Raw genomic sequence first — 19,958 nt, forward strand, 5'->3', positions numbered from 1 at the left:
CTTGTGTCATTTACCACACAGCGCACTTAGATTGTGACCGCCGTTGTGGTTGCCTCAACTTCCCATTCATTTCGGCAGAACAGCTCGTAGTCGCCGTCATTACCCGATCGTCACGGGCGTGTCATAACTACGCGAGAGCTAACAAAACCACTTAAACGCACATTCCGTAGCATTTTCTTCAAAGCCCAAAAAGAAAATAGTAGTGGCAGCGAAGCAACATGCTAAAACAATGGACAGTTTGCGCACAACGCCAGCGATGTGCAGCGATTGATTTTCAACGCACCCAGGAAAACAAAAGTCGGACTTTGAAGTGACGAAGGCAGCCAGATCTGTTCGCATGGGACAGAGCTAGCGTGAAGTGTGAAGCGTGAAGCGGTACAGAGATCGTGAGTTTATTAACCCTAAAAATTAACCCACTACAATGGTGGAAAGGGCAGCATATTGTTTCCACAAAACGCAGTCTACTTAAACATGAACATGGGGATCAGTTGATCTTCCTCAAGAAAAATCTGCCCTTCAAAAAAGATATAGACAGTGATGAGGAATGAAGTAATGTGGAAGCACAGGCATAAGTGAATGACTTTGCTGTGTATAAGGTTAAAGTAATGATTATAGACCTGTCTGTCTAAAATGCCATGTTTTTATTCCCCCGGTTATACCAGTGGTAAAGCATAATTTATTATTTATTTATGATAACACTTGCAGGTTTAATTTTTTTTTTTTCTAGAGTTGCTACATATAATTAATATTTTTTGCTTGTAAGATGTTTATGTTGAAAGTTTGCACTTAAATTACTTACATATTGTGTTCAAAACACCAGGAAATACAGTAATTAAATTAATGCACTTTATTGTTGTCCGTCACTGGAGTTATATTTTATTATCAATCCCATCCAACAAAATGACGGTCATATAGTAAGCTTCATTTTTTTTTTTCATAAAAAAATAAAACATAACATTGGTATGAAATTTTGTTGTTTAATTTAATCTTTAATATTTTTTTATATGTTTAAAATACTGTACGAGCACACACAACAAATGTTTACTATCGTATCTTTTCCACTCTGTATCGAACCGTATCGTTCTTAAACTGTATCGAATCGCTCGGCCTTAAAAATGTATCGTTTTTTAATCGAATCGTAACCTGTGTATCTAGATACATATCGAATCGGCTTCATGTCAGAAATTCCCATCCCTAGTATTTGCTTAATTAAAGTGGTGTTGTAATGCTTTGTTTTCAAAGTTTGCATTTAGTTTTATTGATTTGGGTGGATGCACTGCTATCTAGTGGCAACAGTGAATGTGATATACTGTAACTCATTTCACATGGCTGAATCCAGCTGCTCCCTGTTAAGACCAACGTAAGCTAAGTTTCTGTATGAGCTAATTTACTTTATAGGTATATTTAGCCGTTTTTTGTGGGAATATGTATTTGAAGCTTTTGTGAAGCGCATTGTAAAAAAAAAAAAAAAAAAAACTATTGCATTTAAGCTAGCGGACTTTTGCTATGTAAGTTAGACAATTGTTCTTTTGTTGTACTTAGATCTTCATTTATTCATTTTTTTATACCGTCTGAGACTCAGCTCAGGTATTTAAATTTTTTATGTTCCTTATCAGATTACTCGATTATTCGAACTAACCACTTCATCAATTAATCGACTACTAAAATAATCGATAGCTGCAGCCCTAGTTGAAATATTACAATTTAAATTTGCTAATAAAATCCATTTATTCTGGAAGATTAAAATTTTTCTTTAGCAGATTTGTTAAATGCTCACAATGTGAGACATCAACGAAAGGCTGAGGTTTTCCCGCCCTTCGGACACTGTGCGTCTCTAGGTGTCTATGGGCAGCGGGCCGGGCTCGGTTGTCCCGGAGGCTATGCTTTGCTGCATGTTGATTGGATGATCTGTCTGAAGCTGAATCCCTTTTTGATTGACAGCGAAATGAGCAAATCAGTAATCTTGTCGTATGGACATCCACGGGAGGCATTTTTCAATTTTCATTCTGTTGTTCTAAATCGGAGACTTTCATAACAATCCTAGCTACACTTGCTTTGTTAAAAACGACTAGCAAAAAATTGAGCTTCTATTTCTGGTGGGGTTTTTTTGTTTGTTTGTTTGTCTTTTTTAATTGTAGCTGCTTGTATTTGGAAACTTGACCTCTGGCACTTTAATTTCTTTTCATACCGAGCAGCGAGTGCCGCAATGTGCTGTACTCATAAGGTTTTAATGTCTGTTAACAAAAAAAGAAGTACAAACCAAAGCAGTGGGTATCAAACCAAAAGACCAGGAATCAAAACTTAATATACAGGGGATCCAGGAACAACAAGAACAGGGGCAAGAATGACACAAGGCAAATGACGACAACAGACTAAGGGATAGACATTGACGCAACAACAACAGCCAGCACATGGGGATCTTAAATGGTAGTCAACCACCAATTGTGCAAGTTCTCCTACTTGAAAAGATTAGAGAGGCCTGTAATTGTCAACATGGGTAAACCTCAACCATGAGAGACAGAATGTGGGAGAAAAAAAAACAGAAAATCAAATTGTTTGATTTTTAAATAATTTATTTCCAAATTAGAGTGGAAAATAAGTATTTGGTCACCTACAAACAGGCAAGATTTCTGGCTGTTAAAGAGGTCTATCTTCTTTTAACGAGGTCTAACGAGGCTCCACTCTTTACCTGCATTAATGGCACCTGTTTTAACTCATTATCGGTATAAAAGACACGTGTCCACAACTTCAGTCAGTCACACTCCAAACTCCACTATGGCCAAGACCAAAGAGCTGTCGAAGGACACCAGAGACAAAATTGTAGACCTGCACCAGGCTGGGAAGACTGAATCTGCAATAGGTAAAACGCTTGGTGTAAAAAAATCAACTGTGGGAGCAATTATTAGAAAATGGAAGACATACAATCTCCCTCGATCCGGGGCTCCATGCAAGATCTCACCCCGTGGCGTCAAAATGATAACAAGAACGGTGAGCAAAAATCCCAGAGCCACATGGGCAGACCTAGTGAATGACCTACAGAGAGCTGGGACCACAGAACCATGGCAGTATGAGTCTCCATGAACACTGACATAAAAAAAATTCAAAGTCATTCCCTGATAAAATCCCGATTCTTTTTTAAAATAAGTATAACAAAACTTAAAATGGCTATAAAATTCTCAAATTTTAGGCTAGATGCACATAAATCACCAAATGCAGAGATAATCACCTCTATTTTCAGGATCAATAGCAATATTTAACATATCATATAAGTTTTTGCCCAAACTAGCAACTTAATTATTTTTTATTTCGTGCGTAAGTTTTCAACAGCTAATAAATCACTCAATTTTCACATCGGAAACTTAATACTTGAGGAAAGCATGCAGAATCATCTTAATTTTACTTAACAAAAGTAAAATTAGCATATTTTTATATACAATCACAACTCATTCAGGTTGAATTCCGATGTTACTATTGCCTCAGCATGGAGGCACGTCTTGCCGGCTATCTGGCTCTCGTCGTTTATAGATTGAAATGTTATATAAAATAAAACACGATTTTTTTTGTATGGACGCAGAAATGTCTAAATTACTACTTTTTAGCCAAAAAACAGGCAGTTGCCCAAAAATTACCCAATCATTTGAATGTAAACTTACGCTACTGTGTATGGATACAACATGGCGGCCATCACAAAAGAAAGGAATTTTTAAGTTGAACGTTCTTGTAAATAAATGTGTGCATCAGACAATTTCTATATATATGAACATAGAACAGTCTAGATTCTTGATTAAAAGCAAAAAAACGGGCAGTTATCATTCATTTTACGTAAATATTTCGAGCTAAAATTACGCTATTGTGTAAATCCAACATGGCGGCCATCACAAAAAAAAGAGCTTTTTAAGTTAAAAATGATTCTAAATAAATGCATACATCTCTGAATTTCGGCAGATATGAACATAGAGCAGTCTAGATTCTTGGTTAAATGCACAAAGCAAGGCAGTTATCATTCATTTTACGTATATATTTTGAGCTGAAGTTACGCTAATTTTTTCCATGCATTTTTTTCATAACCTTTCAAAGTGCATGCATTAGGCTATTTTATTTGATAATTACCTTGAATCTTTGACCAAATCACTCTTGAGACACTCCTGCCTGCTTGTATGCAGTAAAACTTTCGTCCTTTTTCCACCTAAATCCGGCCTTTGAACGCAGCGTGTATTTGAGTTTATGATGTTGAAAGCCAAATGCTCTGACTGGGTCGCCCCCAACGGGAAGGCGTGGTGCAATGTTTGTGGAAGCTGTCAAGCCAACTGACGGTGAAGTCTATGGTTTTACTGTACATCAATTTACTAGCAATTCCAGAGAATTTATATGAACAAAAACTCAAAGCATTTTATATATTTGAATCTTGCGTAGTTAGTTTGCATCTGGTAGGAATCGAACGTTTGTCTTTCTGACTTTCTGTGTTTTGTCCAGATTTTTAAAAAAAAATATTTTTATAGTTACTCTTAAAAATAGAAAGGTTCACCAAATTCCAGATTCCTGACCTGAGTTAATGAATCTGGGAATCCTCTCCAATTGGCAATTTATTTAACCCCGCCCCTCCCCCTAAAGATAACGACAGAAAAATGGCGTCATTCCAAGGAAGCCTGGCACCGTTCCGCTGCGGCCTTCACAACCAGACCAGACGAGACCAACGTTTAGCCGTCGACTTCGTGCCAACACTGACCACCCCCTTCCTAGAAAACAGTTTATTCCATTGACCCTATTAGCGGATATTAGCCCCTCCCCTCCTTTGCCATACCATCTCCCATGTTGCCTCATTACAGGGCATAAAGAAAAGGGGGGTTGAGGTACGGCGAGGAAAGAAGGTGGCAGGCGCCTCTTTTTTTCCGAGAGAACCTTCCATAAGGAATAACTGACACGGGGGATTTAGCCACGCCTCGGGAGCTGGCACTCGGTGTCGGGGAGCATTGTTTGCTGGGATTACAGGCCGAGCGGGGGAACCTAATCCCCTAATTTTTAATCTCTGCTGATTCCACGGGGATGCAGGGGAGACTTGGACGGGAGGGGGGGCGTGTTTTCCCTGACACGGCGTGGGTAGGTGGATTCTGGATGTCTGGGGGGGAGGGGTCAAACTGGTAACAAAGGGCATATGATTTTTGATGGTCCTGCCACTTTAGAAACAAGGTGAGAAGCATTTATGATTGAACATTTGTGTATTATTGCAAACAATGCAAATTTAGAGAGGAAGTTAGTCTGCAACCAAAAAACTAACATAATAAAACAAATCACAAGGACAGGAGATGAAAAATTCACATGCATTTTTTCATATTTTGGCAGCAAAATTTGAGAATTTTGAGGAAACCAGGTCTTGTAAAACCACAATTTCAGTTATACAGTGGTATGAAAAAGTATCTGAACCTTTTGGAATTTCATCAATTACCATCAAATGTGATCTGATCTTTGTCAAAATCACACAGATGAAAATACAGTGTCTGCTTGAACTAAAACCGCCCAAACATTTACAGGTTTTCATATTTCAGTGAGGATTGCATGCAAACAATGCCAGCCGGGGCAAAATAAGTAAGTGAACCCTCTGCCTAAAGAGACATAAAGAGCAATTGAAACCAATTTTTACCAAACATTTTAAAAGTCAGCTGTATGCTCAATCACTGATGAGTGGTTTAAAGCTGCCCTGCCCACTATAAAACACACACCTGATAAGAAATGTCTTGATGAGAAGCATTGTCTGATGTGCATCATGGCTCGGTCAAAAGGGCTGTCTGAAGACCTGGGATCAAGGATTGTTGATTTATATAAAGCTTGGAAGGGATACAAAACCATCTCTAAAAGTCAGGATGTTCATCAATCGACAGTCAGAGAAGTTGTCTACAACTGGAGAGAGTTTGGCACTGTTGCTTCTCTCCCTAGGAGTGGCCGTCCACCAAAGATGACGCCAAGAGTTCAGTGCAGAATCCTCAGAGAGGTAAAAAAGAACCTAGAGTGTCTGCTAAACACTTACAGACATCACTGGCACAGTCCAATATATATCTTTGCACACATCAACTATTTGTGCAGTAAAACAATGGCCAAGAATGATGTTCATGGGAGGACACCATGGAGGAAGCCACTACTGTCTAAAAAAACATGGTCTCAAAAAGTTCGCAAAAAGGCACTTGGACACTCCACGGAAGTGTTGGCAAAATATTTTGTGGACTGATGAAACCAGAGTTCAATTGTTTGGGAGAAACACACAACATCATGTGTGGAGGAAAAATGAAACAGCTCACCAACATCAACACCCCATCCCCACCGTGAAGCATGGTGGAGGGAGCATCATGAATTGGGGCTGTTTTGCTTCCTCAGGACTTGGACAACTTGCATTCATTAATGGAAGAATGAATTCAAAAGTTTATCAGGATGTTTTGCAGGAAAACCTGAGGCCATCGGTCAGACAGTTGAAGCTAAAAATGCTGCAACAAGACAATGATCCAAAATACAGAAGTAAATCAACTTCAGAATAGTTTCAGAAGAACAAAATACACATTCTGTATCTGTTGAAGCTAAAAATGCTGCAACAAGACAATGTTCCATAATACAGAGTAAATCAACTTCAGAATAGTTTCAGTTTCAGAAGAACAAAATACACATTCTGTATCTGAACATTAAGTCCAGACTTAAATCCCATTGATATGCTGTGGCATGACCTAAAGACAACGATTCATGCCGACATCCCAGGAATCTGACTGAACTACAGCAGTTTTGTAGAGAAGAATGGGCCAAGATTAGTCCTGATAGATGTGCCGGACTGATCTGCAGCTACAGGAAGCGTCTGGTTGAAGTTATTGCTGCCAAAGGGGGTGCCGCAAAATATTAAATCTCATGGTTGACTTACCATAATTTTCGCACTATAAGGCGCACCTGACTATAATCCGCCCCCACCAAATTTGGCACGAAAACTGCATTTTTTCATAGATAAGCCGCAGCTGTCCTCAGTGTATTATGGGATGTTTACCCCAAAAGATATTAACCGGTAACACTATTTGACAGCGGCATCATATGACTGTCGTAAAACTAAATGAACCACCATGAAGCTTTGAACCAATTGGCTGCACTGCTTTATTGCTTCAAGACGCTTCATATGGCCATCACTGCTCCCTTGGGGTAGAGAGTCAACTTCTGCTGCCATCTGCTGTCAACACTGTTGTTGTCCAACATGCCTCCTAGCATGCATTGCAGCCCTAGAGATGTAAATAACAATAAAAAATCATGTTCTGTGGTAATTATTTTTTCAGTTACTGTTCCGCTTGTTTCATTAATGGCTAGTTATAGTATTTGGTAACACTTTATTTGACAGTAGTGCCATAAGACTGTCATTAGACAATCATAATTATGACATGAAACTGTCATGAGTGTTAATGAATGCTTATAACAGACGTCGTTTTATGTTTATCCGGCAAATTATTTCACTTTTGAATTGGATGTAAACGATCCAAGCTGGACATAAATGGGGTTCGTGACATAATTTGCTGGATGACACTTAATGACACAATCATTCAGTAAAGCCCATGACAGTGTCATGTCATAATTATGACAGTCTTATGACGCCGCTGTCAAATGAAGTGTTACCCATCAACCCAAATAAATCAACAAATAAGCATTAAAAGAAAATGGTCAGAAAATGGAAGACATACAAGACCACTGATAATCTCCTTCGATCTGGGGCTCCATGCAAGATCTCACCCCGTGGCGTCAAAATGATAACAAGAACGGTGAGCAAAAATCCCAGAACCACACGGTGGGACCTAGTGAATGGCCTACAGAGAGCTAGGACCACAGTAACAAAGGCTACTATCAGTAACACAATGCGTCGCCAGGGACTCAAATATTGCAATGCCAAACGTGTCCCCTTGCTGAAGCCAGTACACGTCCAGGCCCGTCTGCAGTTCGCTAGAGAGCATTTGGATGATCCAGAAGAGGACTGGGAGAATGTGTTATGGTCAGATGAAACCAAAATAGAACTTTTTGGTAGAAACACAGGTTCTCATGTTTGGAGGAGAAAGAATACTGAATTGCATCCGAAGAACACCATACCCACTGTGAAGCATGGGGGTGGAAACATCATGCTTTGGGGCTGTTTTTCTGCAAAGGGACCAGGACGACTGATCTGGGTAAAGGAAAGAATGAATGGGGCCATGTATCGAGAAATTTTGAGTCAAAATCTCCTTCCATCAGCAAGGGCATTGAAGATGAGATGTGGCTGGTTCTTTCAGCATGACAATGATCCCAAACACACAGCTAGGGCAACAAAGGAGTGGCTTCGTAAGAAGCATTTCAAGGTCCTGGAGTGGCCTAGCCAGTCTCCAGATCTCAACCCCATAGAAAATCTGCGGAGGAAGTTGAAATTCCATGTTGCCCAACGACAGCCCCAAAACATCACTGCTCTAGAGGAGATCTGCATGGAGGAATGGGCCAAAATACCAGCAACAGTGTGTGAAAAGCTTGGGAAGAGTTACAGAAAACGTTTGGCCTCCGTTAGTGCTAACAAAGGGTACATAACAAAGTATTGAGATGAACTTTTGGTATTGACCAAATACTTATTTTCCACCATGATTTGCAAATACATTCTTTAAAAATCAAACAATGTGATTTTCTTGTTTGCACAATTAGTGGTTGACTAAATACTTATTTGCCCCACTGTATACTGTAGAGAGAACATACATGATTTGAAAATATAGAGTGGACATTTGCATATTCGCCATTTGGGAACCATGAATTTTCATGCTGGTTGAATTATTTTCAAAATTTTAAAAAATGTTTATTTTATTTTTAAAAAATTTTTTACATTTTATTTATTTATTTATTTATTTTATTTTATTTTTTGTGAAGAGGATTTTTCTTTTTGGCAGTCCATCCTGGTCCATTACCGCCTCGATTCAGGTCCAAATGTAGTTTCCTTCATGTCTCATCTTTCTCCATTAGCGAAGATTTTACAATTGTACAAAAAGAACGATTGCTTGAAAAGACCATTTCAAATTCAATTCAAAGTTTTATTTTTGTAAAAACCTTTTTTATACATAAAAAATGTGACACAGAAGGCATTACAAAGATTATCACTGCCACTAACAGAAATATGCAGTCAGTGAGTTAACAGCCCGATATTAGCACACAGTTTAGCACTATATGAGCCACCTGGAATTAGCGTCTCAGTAAAAAATTTTGTCGATACTTCATCTAGCCCATTTCACAACTTTGCGTACCCCGCCAGTCCTAGGGATGCTGTCGGCCCGTTCATTGCTTCTTTTATGATTTTTATGATTTTTGCACCCCAGCAAACAACACAGTGTCAGGCGGTAATAATGAGTCCAATAACAGCCGCGCTGATGTAAGGCCTACTGAATTAAGGTCCTCTTTTAAATATGTCAGTGTCGAGCGTGGAGCTATAGCCGGTCGTAGCGTGCACTTCTTTAATTTCATCGCTCTGTCAGCGTTTATTAAAAGCCATTCGTCACCAGCAGGGGCGGAGAAATCCAGGAAAAGGAAAATAGCGAGCGCAACGGAAAAGACACAAATGAGCGCTGTGTCGACGCGGGCAGACAAAGAAGGATGACTTTCATGGGACAGATAACGGCGTTGTCATATTTTGGGAGGGGGCAGGTGGCGCTCGTTGCTTTTCCGTCACCTTGGGGAGTCTTTTAGGATGAAGGAAAGAGCGGGGGGTGTCGAGGGGGAGCTCAGCAGGAGTGATAAATGAGGAATCTGGGGGTGTAAGGGACTGCCGGGACCCCCCTCTCGCACCCATTCACTCTCCCCTGACTGTACTGAAGCCCTCGCCAGCCCACCTTGGTGCCCATTTGTAACTGTCTCGGAAGGGGCCATCAGTGACCCGCTGATGTGCCCCCTCATTTTCCTGAAGCGTAGCACGAGATGGAAATTGTGTCAAATCTGAAGATTTATATTACTGATGGTGATCATCGTGAAAATGAGTGGAGGATTTTGTCGGGCTAAAGCAGTGAGGGATCTGATCGTCATTGTTAAATGGCAGTTTTTTTCTTTTCTTTAATGCTGTTCATTTTCCTTAAACATGGTGACATGTTATATATAACAGATGCAGCAATCGTGCTCGGAAACCCTCACTTTAAGCAAGACGTCATTTATACAAAATGACATTCACATATTCATATTTCAGTATGCAAATTGTGAATTTCTTAGGCTAGGTTCAGACCGTGGGTCTTAATGGACAATTCCCGATTTTTGTCATATCTGTTATTTTGGCGTGCCCGTTCAGACTGCCTTTGTCCATTGAGTCCGTTCAAGTATCACGCATGCGCACTAATTCGCAGTCCCAGCTGCGCAAGGCAAACTGAACCAAAAAACAAATGCTGGCTCAACGTTATTCTAAGGTGATCATATTTTGATTTCCATTTCGTCTTACAGTGGGGGCAAATAAGTATTTAGTCAACCACTAATTGTGCATATTCTCCCACTTGAAACTATTAGAGAGGCCTGTAATTGTCGACATGGGTAAACCTCAACCATGAGAGACAGAATGTGGGAAAAAAAACAGAAAATAACATTGTTTGATTTTTAAAGAATTTATTTGCAAATCATGGTGGAAAATAGGTATTTGGTCAATACCAAAAGTTAATCTCAATACTTTGTTATGTTTGTTGCCAATAACGGAGGCCAAACGTTTTCTGTAACTCTTCACAAACTTTTCACACACTGTTGGTGTTATTTTGGTCCATTCCTCCATGCAGATTTCCTCTAGAGCAGTGATGTTTTGGGGCTGTCGTTGGGCAACACGGACTTTCAACTCCCTCCACAGATTTTCTATGGGGTTGAGATCTGGAGACTGGCTAGGCCACTCCAGTACCTTGAAATGCTTCCTATGAAGCCATTCATTTGTTGCCCTGGCTTTGTGTTTGGGATCATTGTCATGCTGAAAGACCCAGCCACGTCTCATCTTCAATGCCTTTGCTGATGGAAGGAGATTTTCACTTAAAATCTCTCGATATATGGCCCCATTCATTCTTTCCTTTACACAGATCAGTCTTCCTGGTCCCTGTGCAGAAAAACAGCCCCAAAGAATGATGTTTCCAACCCCATGCTTCACCGTGGGTATGGTGCAATTCAGTATTCTTTTTCCTCCAAACACGAGAACCTGTGTTTCCACCAAAAAGTTCTTTTTTGGTTTCATTTGACCATAACACATTCTCCCAGTCTATTTCTGGATCATCCAAATGCTCTCTAGCGAACCGCAGACGGGCCTGGGCGTGTACTTTCTTCAGCAGGGGGACACGTCTAGCAGTGCAGAATTTGAGTCCCTGGCGGCGCATTGTGTTACTGATAGTAGCCTTTGTTACTGTGGTCCCAGTGTAGGTCATTCACTCGGTCACCCCGTGTGGTTCTGGGATTTTTGCTCACCGTTCTTGTTATCATTTTGATGCCACGGGGTGAGGAGGGAGTTGAAAGTCCGTGTTGCTCAACAGCCCGGCTGCTGTCCCTTCATCAGACTCCTGCGACCCCCCTGCTGTCCCACCAGCAGACGACGACGACTCCGCTGCTGTTCCGCCAGCAGACGACGACGACCCAGACGCTGTTCTGCCAGCAGATGACCATGACTCAGACGCTGTTCCGCCAGCAGACGACTCAGACTCAGATGCTGTTTCGCCAGCAGACGACTCAGACTCAGACGTTGTTCCTGGTCCGCTCGACTACTCTGACTCCGACGACATGTGATTGCCCATTCATTTCACCTATTCTACCTGCTCCTAGCGTATCGCCACCCTGCATCCTTCTGTGTCGCCCATCTGTTTCTCGTTGTCTTGTTACCCCTCGTCTCTGTGTGTATATAAGCTCCCAGTTTCTTTTCACTTCTTGTTGCGTCATTGTCTGTGACAAAGTCAAGATCCTGTCCAAGCCCTCGTGTTCTAAAGTTTTGTTTGAACCTGGCCTTTTTGATCCCCAGTACTTTTGGTTGCACTTTGTGTTTTGTTAGTTATTATCAAAACGTTTTTTTTAGATAACCACCACCTCCCTGGCTGCCTTTTGTTTCCCTGCATTTGGGTCCACACCACCTGCCCCCATTTTCCCTGACAGGTAGTTTCTTCAATTTATTCAAAGTAAGTAACGCACCGCTTTTGAGTCAGTAATGGTAACGGTGTTGTAACGGCGGAAAAAATAATTAGTTAAATTACCCCGTTACTGAAAAAATAACGCCGTTATGTAACAGTGTTATTTATAACGGCATTATTCCCAGCACTGCTCCTGGACACCTCCCTGGAGAGGTGCTTTGGCATGTGCTACCTGTGGGAGGCGCAAGGGATGACCAAGGACACGCTGGAGATACCCCCTGTCTTTCGGCTGGCCTGGGAACACCTTGGGATCCCGCCGGAGGAGCTGGTCGAACTGGCTGGGGAGGGGGAAATCTGGGCCTCCCTGCTAAAGCTGCTGCCCCAGCAACCCAACCCCGGATTAAGCGGTAGATGATGGATGGATGGAACAGAAAACTGAAAAGAGCACAATCATTGTCAGCCTATGAGTTAAACAATGTATTTCTCCAAATTTATTTTTTGCTGTTATTTACAACTAAATTTCCTTCTGTCAAATGTCTTCTAGTCTAATTGTGAGATGGCATCAAAGTGGCGCCTATCCGCCGCACCTCCGATCCCACGCAGCAACCCTTACAGTACCTACAATCAAAAGGAAATTAAATGATTTATTATATCTTTCCCGCCTGTGCCGCAAAGTCAAAACATGAAAAATGAAAGACAAGAAAGGGCTTTCAGAAACACTTGTACAATGCGTTTTACCCATTTGCCCTCCTCGCTGCCTCGCTAACTGAATAGTGCATGATACCGCTCGACAGAGGAGTGAAAAAAAGAGAAAGAGAGAGAGAGCGGAAATAAAATGAAGTGTGACAACATATGAATTTCAAATTTCTTGGGCGACATCAAAGTGCGCCGTGCGGGGCGTCTCTCCGACAAGGACACTTTCTGATTTTTAATTCCGTCCTCTGATTGTATCGCGGGGGCCCTTAACGAAGAGCCACCGACAGCAGCGAGCGGCGTCCGGCGGACGCAGATAGAGAAAGGGGCAGTCAGAAAGAGAGGACGTGAGATCAGAGGGGTGGTTGGAGGAGAAAAGATGGAGGCGGAGAGAAGAAAGGAGAGGATCATCCAAACAGCGGCGGCCGCGCTCTTTGTTGTCGAAGGCATCAGAGCGTCACTTTCATCACGAGGGATGCAGAGGAGGGAAAGAAAAAAGCAGACGGCCGCAACGGTGACACGGGAGGGCGCGCGATTTTTCCAAGGACTTGGAGGCCTCGCGTATGGGAGTAAATCTGCACCACCGGAGTTTAAATCTGATTTTCTGCTTTCTTTTTAGAATTGAAATTCTAACTCTTAAATGTTTTCAGCATCGAAATTCTTACGCTGAAAAATTCCGCCGTGAAAATTTCAGTCGGGAAAATTTGGTTGCTAAAAATTGAGTCGCAACATCCATATAACCAGGTAGAAGCAATCGATCCCTCATTTCCATACTCGCAACAATCACAATTTGAGTCAAGCTCACTGAAGACAGGGCGGAGCAAACACCTTCCGTTGGAGCTATTTCTTCTACTTCTTCTCCGTAGGATAACACCAAAAACCTGAGTCTGTGTCACATGACCAATAGAGCGAGAGTAACGTAACTTGAAAACTTGAACATCCGATGAAATGAGATGGGGATCGATTGCTTCTTCCTGGTTAGCGGGATATCGCAAATGAATTTTTTTGCACCGCTTTGTATCTCGTGACCATAGGTGAGGGTAGGAATGTAGATCGACTGGTAAATCGAGAGTTTCGCCTTTTGGCTCAGATCCTTCTTCAACGCTACAGACCCGTGCAGAATCCGCATCCCTGCAGATGGTGCACTGATCCGCCTGTCTATCTACCGCTCCTTCCTACACTCACTTGTGAACAAGACTCCAACATACTTGAACTCCTCCACTTGGGGCAGAATCTCACCCCCGACCCAGAGAGGGCATGCCACCCTTTTCCAACTGAGGACCAGGGTCTTGTATTTGGAGGTGCTGATGTGCGCATGTTTTGGACATCTAGCCGCGTAGGAAGGAATCGCACAACACCGGTAGTGTTCGTCTCGTGACAGTGACAGCTGTGGACTCTGCACCGTCGCTGCATGCAGGGTAAAAAAAAAAAAAGAAAATGTCCGAAACCACACTGTTTGTAACATTAAGTAACACCACAAGGACCATGTTATTTTTTTCTACATCGATAGTATATGGCGGAAAACACAGACAAGACTGAAAAAGCAGTTTATGCTCTTACACCCCTCTTTAAAAGAAACTGCTGTATTTTAAGCCAAAAAAAACTGTTGTGTTCGATAAAACAATATGTCTATATGCTGCCATAGCAGATTCATGGCGCTTTAAGCCCGCAAACTATTTTTAGTTTGTCCATTTTACCCTGGGAACCCCCATTTACAGACAGCGCGCAACCGCTTTTCTTTCAACCCAGCTATAGAAAGAAGGGAAGTAATTGTGTTTATTCTTCAAAATGTCTGTCATTTTTAGCTTAGAATCATTAATTGATGTCTAATATTTCATTTGAAAAAAACTGAGTTTAAAAAATTATTAACTCGCATATTTTAAACGTTTAAACAAATTGCGTCATAATGAAAAAAATGGTGTCTGTAAATGAGTCACGGATATCTAACTCACAAGTATGGCTTAAATTTTTTTTATTTTATTTTATTTTTTGTTACTGTCGCATTTTCCCGATATGTGAGATGATAAATAATCGATCCAAACAAAGAAAAATAATTTTTAAAAAATAATTTAAAAAAACGTTTAAAAGGGTAAATATAAGAAAAAGAATATTTTAAAAATATATTTTAAAAAATTAAAAAAACAAAAAATTTAAAAAAAAAACAAAAAAAAAAAAAAACTGTTTAAAAGGGTAAATATATGAAAAAGAATATCTCGACCACTCTTTGATGTCTGCGATTTCTGCATCACATCAACTCGTTATATTACCATGTTTCACCCATAAAATCCCACCAAAATCAGGCTGTGGCCATTCACATCTGTGTCTTGACACTCAATGATTCATGCTACATGGAGTTTTTGGATCGAAACCAGGTAAGTACGTAATAATATCTCGTTAAAATCATGGCGTCTTTATTTATGCTCTCGCATGCTCTCACCTCCAGTTAGGGTTTTGCTGTTTAATTTTTTTTCTTTTTCTAAATGCCCTCCTGTTCAAAAATGTTCTTCCCCCAGAAAATTGAGATTTTAAGCTTTCCAACGATCTATCACACATGCATATAGGACAATTTTGAAATTTTGCCAAATTGGGGGTTTCAGAGCGGAACTTCAAGTCGCCTGAGTGTTTTCCGCCATATGTATTGTTTAAAAATCTCTTAGCTGCAATCAGCAATTCAAGTCCTCAGAAGAAAACCAACAAATCTGTTACGGTCCGCGAATGCGGAAGCAAGGTAGGACCACAAATAACAGACAACAATAACAAAGGGATTGCGTACAACGGTTTATTGAACACACAAAAAACACGCAATCATGGAAAGGGAGACAAAAAAAGGGTCCGTGACATGTGATCAGGATCAGTAAGAAAAAGAACCCGAGGGAAAACCGCGGTGAGAGGTAGACCAAAGAAAAAACACAAGGCAATGATGCAACTAGCAATGAAGGGATATAGAAACTGTCAAATTGCAGCAAGTCAATATCTCGGCAACATGCCTAGGATCGGTTTAAAGACACTGTTAATGAGCTGGAATTGGATGCAGGTACGATATTGGGAACGCATCCCACAGCTCTGTAAAAAAAAAAACAATCTTCAGCAGAATGTTACAGATCTGTATCATGCCAGTCGTCATACTAGCTTCGCTTGCTAGCTAGCACAGCTATTCTCCCGGTACAGCCCTACCACGTCATCACCCCTAGCGTCCATGCCACGTATAAGACATGGCGCCCTACGTAGGTCAAAACATGTACTAAATATTTTAGATTAATTTTTTGTTTTTCTAATAACATATTTCAGTAAAAGAGAATAATTGTGGCTTATTAGCGCCTACAAGTCTTTAAGTCCGACGTTCCCTTTAACAGTATATTATTTAAAATTGAAAGTACTTTTACTACTGTACTGTTAGCTATTTGACACGCCTCTGGTGCTGAAATCAGGTACAGCAAAATTTTATTTATACAACACGTCACCCCAAAAGCCACGTTTTTAAAAATCCCCGCTCTGCTTTTTGGCTGCAGACATCTAATTGCCTGCGAGCGTTCTCAGCGGGAGTCCGGTGTGCCCTCTGGCGAGGCTTCTCCCCCTGGCAACGCTCGGTGCCAGCGGCGCCGAGAGGCCAGCCAGGGGTCTCCTGACCCCGAGGGGGGCCTCCCCCTCGCCCACGGGGACGCTCCCTCCGAAGGCCCTTTCGGGAAGCGGATGCTTAGCTGCGGGGGGAAGCCAGCGGAAAGAGTGGAAAGGTCATACGAGTGGCGTGTAGCTCAGTGATGAGGTGATGAGTCGCTTGGCAACCAGAGTTTGAAAAATTGATTGACGGGAATAGATGTCCAATCCATTTTAACTGGGGGGCTTGGCAGTGAGCAAATGATCGCTGCCAGCCCCTTCCATTTGAAACGGATTGGACACCTATCACCGTCTATGGTAGTGAATGGGTTAAGAAGAAAGAATTAGACAAAATGACGAATTAAGACCGAATTTTTCACCCGCACTTGGACGTAGCCCCTCCTGCTCAACGAAGCAGCTGAGAGACGTGCAGCCACAATGGCCCTTTAGGGCGAGACGGTCCTAATCCGTCCCCCCGTCACCCCCTCCAATCCGTCCTACTGCGCCGGTGAAAGGGGGCCTGTCAATCATAGCGCGGCACCCTCGGGTCCCCGAGATGGACGTGCTCAGATTTGAAGGATTTACTGTACCCCCTCTTTTTTGTGCCCCGGCTTATTAAAAAGCTCCTCACAGACGCCACTGAGAGACAGCACGCGCCCTGACGACTAACTTGCATGTCGTCTGCATGTTGAAGTTGGTGTTAGGAATGATGCTCGTGCTGTATTTGTCTTTGATTTCCTAAATATTCCTGCAATTTGCAGCGACAAGTTTTGAATCATTTATTTAAACGTGGATTTTAGTTATTAGTGAACAAAGTTGGGGCGGCCGTGGCGCAGTTGGTAGCTAGAGTTGTCCTAGGACCGAAGGGTAAGTGGTTCAATTCCCGGCTTTGACTGCTCACTGTCAAAGTGCCCTTGGGCAAGGCACTGAACCCTGATTTTGACAGCGCCTTGTATGGCAGCAGCCCCATTGGTGTGTGAATGTGTGCGTGAACGTGTAAATGTGTGCTAATGTAAAGCGCTTTGGGCATGGTAACCATGCTGATAAATGCGCTATATAAGTACAGCCCGTTTACCAAAGTCGAAGATGTATTTCTAAACCTATACCAACCTCTCAAAGCATTTTCTTGAATTTTCGCACTGTAAGGCGCACCTGACTGTAAGCCGCCACCCACCAAATTTGACACGAAAACGACATTTGTTCATTGTTAAGCCGCACTGGACTATAAACCACAGCTGTCCTCTCTGTATTATAATTGTCTGTCATAAGACCAAATGAACCACCATGAAGTGTTGAACCAATTGGCTGCAAAACTTCATTGCTTCAAGGACAATTGCTTAAGGACAATGATCCTAAGCATACCTCAAAATCTACCACATCTTGTTTGCAAGTGCTGGAAGATTCTGGAGTGACCATTGCAATCACCAGACTTAAATCCCATTGAAAATCTCTGGCGGTACTTGAAGAAGGCAGTTGCAGCATGTGAGGAATGGGCAAAGAGATACCTGTGGATCACTGCAAGAAATGTGTGTCAAGCTCAATGCTTCACGTCTAAAGAATGTTATTGTTGCAAAGGATGTTATTCTAAGTACTAAAGTTATACATACAGAACCTCAGGGTTTGAATAATTTTGTCAATGAAGTAATGACAGAAAGGCCATAAATTGGAATATTCCAAAACATATTTTTGTTATTTCATTCGTATCTACTGTGGGGGTTGAATAATTTTGAACACAGCTGTATCTCCAGCACATAGTAGTGTGAGTACAACTGACGTCACATTCATCCTAAAATCGCAGCACCTGTGAGCAGTGTCATTTTCTGTGTTTAAACATTATAATCTTTAATATCATAGTTCTAATAAAATTGTAATTTGCATATGGCGGAAAACACAGGCAAGACTGAAAAAGCAGTTTCTGCTCTTGCACTCCTCTTTAAAAGAAACTGCTGTATTCTAAGCCAAAACAACTGTTGTGTTTGATAGAACAATATGTCTATATGCTGCCATAGCAGATTCATGGCGCATGAAGCCCCCGAACTATTTTTAAAGGGTATGAAAACGCAAAGGGGGTGTGAGACATCAATAGAACCATTATGTGCCAAGATAACAAATATTGATAAAGTTAACAAAAAAATCAATCACATTAATGAGCAATTATCGAAAATAGATCGAAAATGACGAACATTTCCGAAAGTGTTCCGGAAACAGCCAAATGGGGCGGGGACGTCACTACAAGTGAAAGTCGAGGCGGAGCCAGGTGCCATTGTTTTTTATCGAGGAGAGAGTAACGTTCGGGTTTGTTTGACCAAAATATCACTAAAATGGTTCAAAACTGCTGTGCTGTGTGGTGTACAAATAGCTGTTTATCGGAATATAGTATCCATGAGTTCCCGAACGCGAGAAAAAAAAAGCTGGACTACGCAGACAATGGGTAAAGTTCGTCCGTGCAAAGAGGGCTAATATTCTAGACCCAGCCTCCGGCACGGTTTTCTATGGTGCGCATTTTCCACCTGAAAGCTTGTCGAACTATCGACAAGTGAAATCGGGTTTTGCTTGCCACCTAAATGTCCCGAGATATCAAGAAAGAGGACGATGACTGGCAAAGGAGGCTAAGGCTAAGCAAAGGAGGGGAGCAGCCAAGCTCGAAATGGCCAGAGTGGGTACTCTTTTATAATAAAACAAATATCACGCATTGGATACAGGACTGGACACATGTATAAATTATCGCTCGTAAAATATATAGAACAAATCCTGTGATCCCACTCATATTTGTGTCTGTTGGCAGAGTGAAAAGCTATGATAGCGCAATAAATGATAATTTTTCAATACATTATTTTGCGGTCACGGTGTATCAGCTTCACAAAAAGAAATGCAAAACAAATCATTGATGTTTCCCACACGATCTGCTGCCGATGTTTCATCAGTGTCATTGCTCCCCTCAATGACCGTTTCATTACACTACATTGGCGTTCGTTTGGGCTCAAATTGGTAACCTAAAACACCGATTAAAGCTTCGTAACTCTCCTCGTCACCATTAGATGAACATTCGTTACGTCCTTCTACGTCGGATTCGTCGCTGGAACTAGAAACAAAATTGTCTGCCATCATCGCCGCCATTTAGTATTAAAGCACTGAGCCTTTTTCTTGTTGAAAAAACACCCCTCACTGTCAATTCTGAATTCTCTTTTATTGACAACGAGGGGTGTTTCTTCATGAGGGAACCTGGAATATGTGCAGGACGAACACAATGCAACAGCATAAACAGCTCAAAAAACCCCTAATTCTCCCCTCACTTGAAGGAATTATATTGCTGCAGACAGGCGCTGCCCCCCTAGTGGCCGGTGGCACTCTCTTCACTTGTAATGACGTCACTCACACAATCTGCCAGATCTCGGGTGCCGGTCGTTTTAGCTTGACAATCGATCCAAATTTCTCTCATTTTCTTGTGTGTAATTACACGAAGTGGCATGATATGAATACAAAAGGCATGCGTTTATGGATAAATGATGGAATATTAACATTTCCCCAGGGGTTGACATACCCTTTAATTTGTCAGTTTTACCATACATACCATACCATACACCATACCATACC

This window comes from Corythoichthys intestinalis, chromosome 4 (assembly GCF_030265065.1).
Source record: "Corythoichthys intestinalis isolate RoL2023-P3 chromosome 4, ASM3026506v1, whole genome shotgun sequence".
NCBI classification, from domain to species: Eukaryota; Metazoa; Chordata; class Actinopteri; order Syngnathiformes; family Syngnathidae; genus Corythoichthys; species Corythoichthys intestinalis.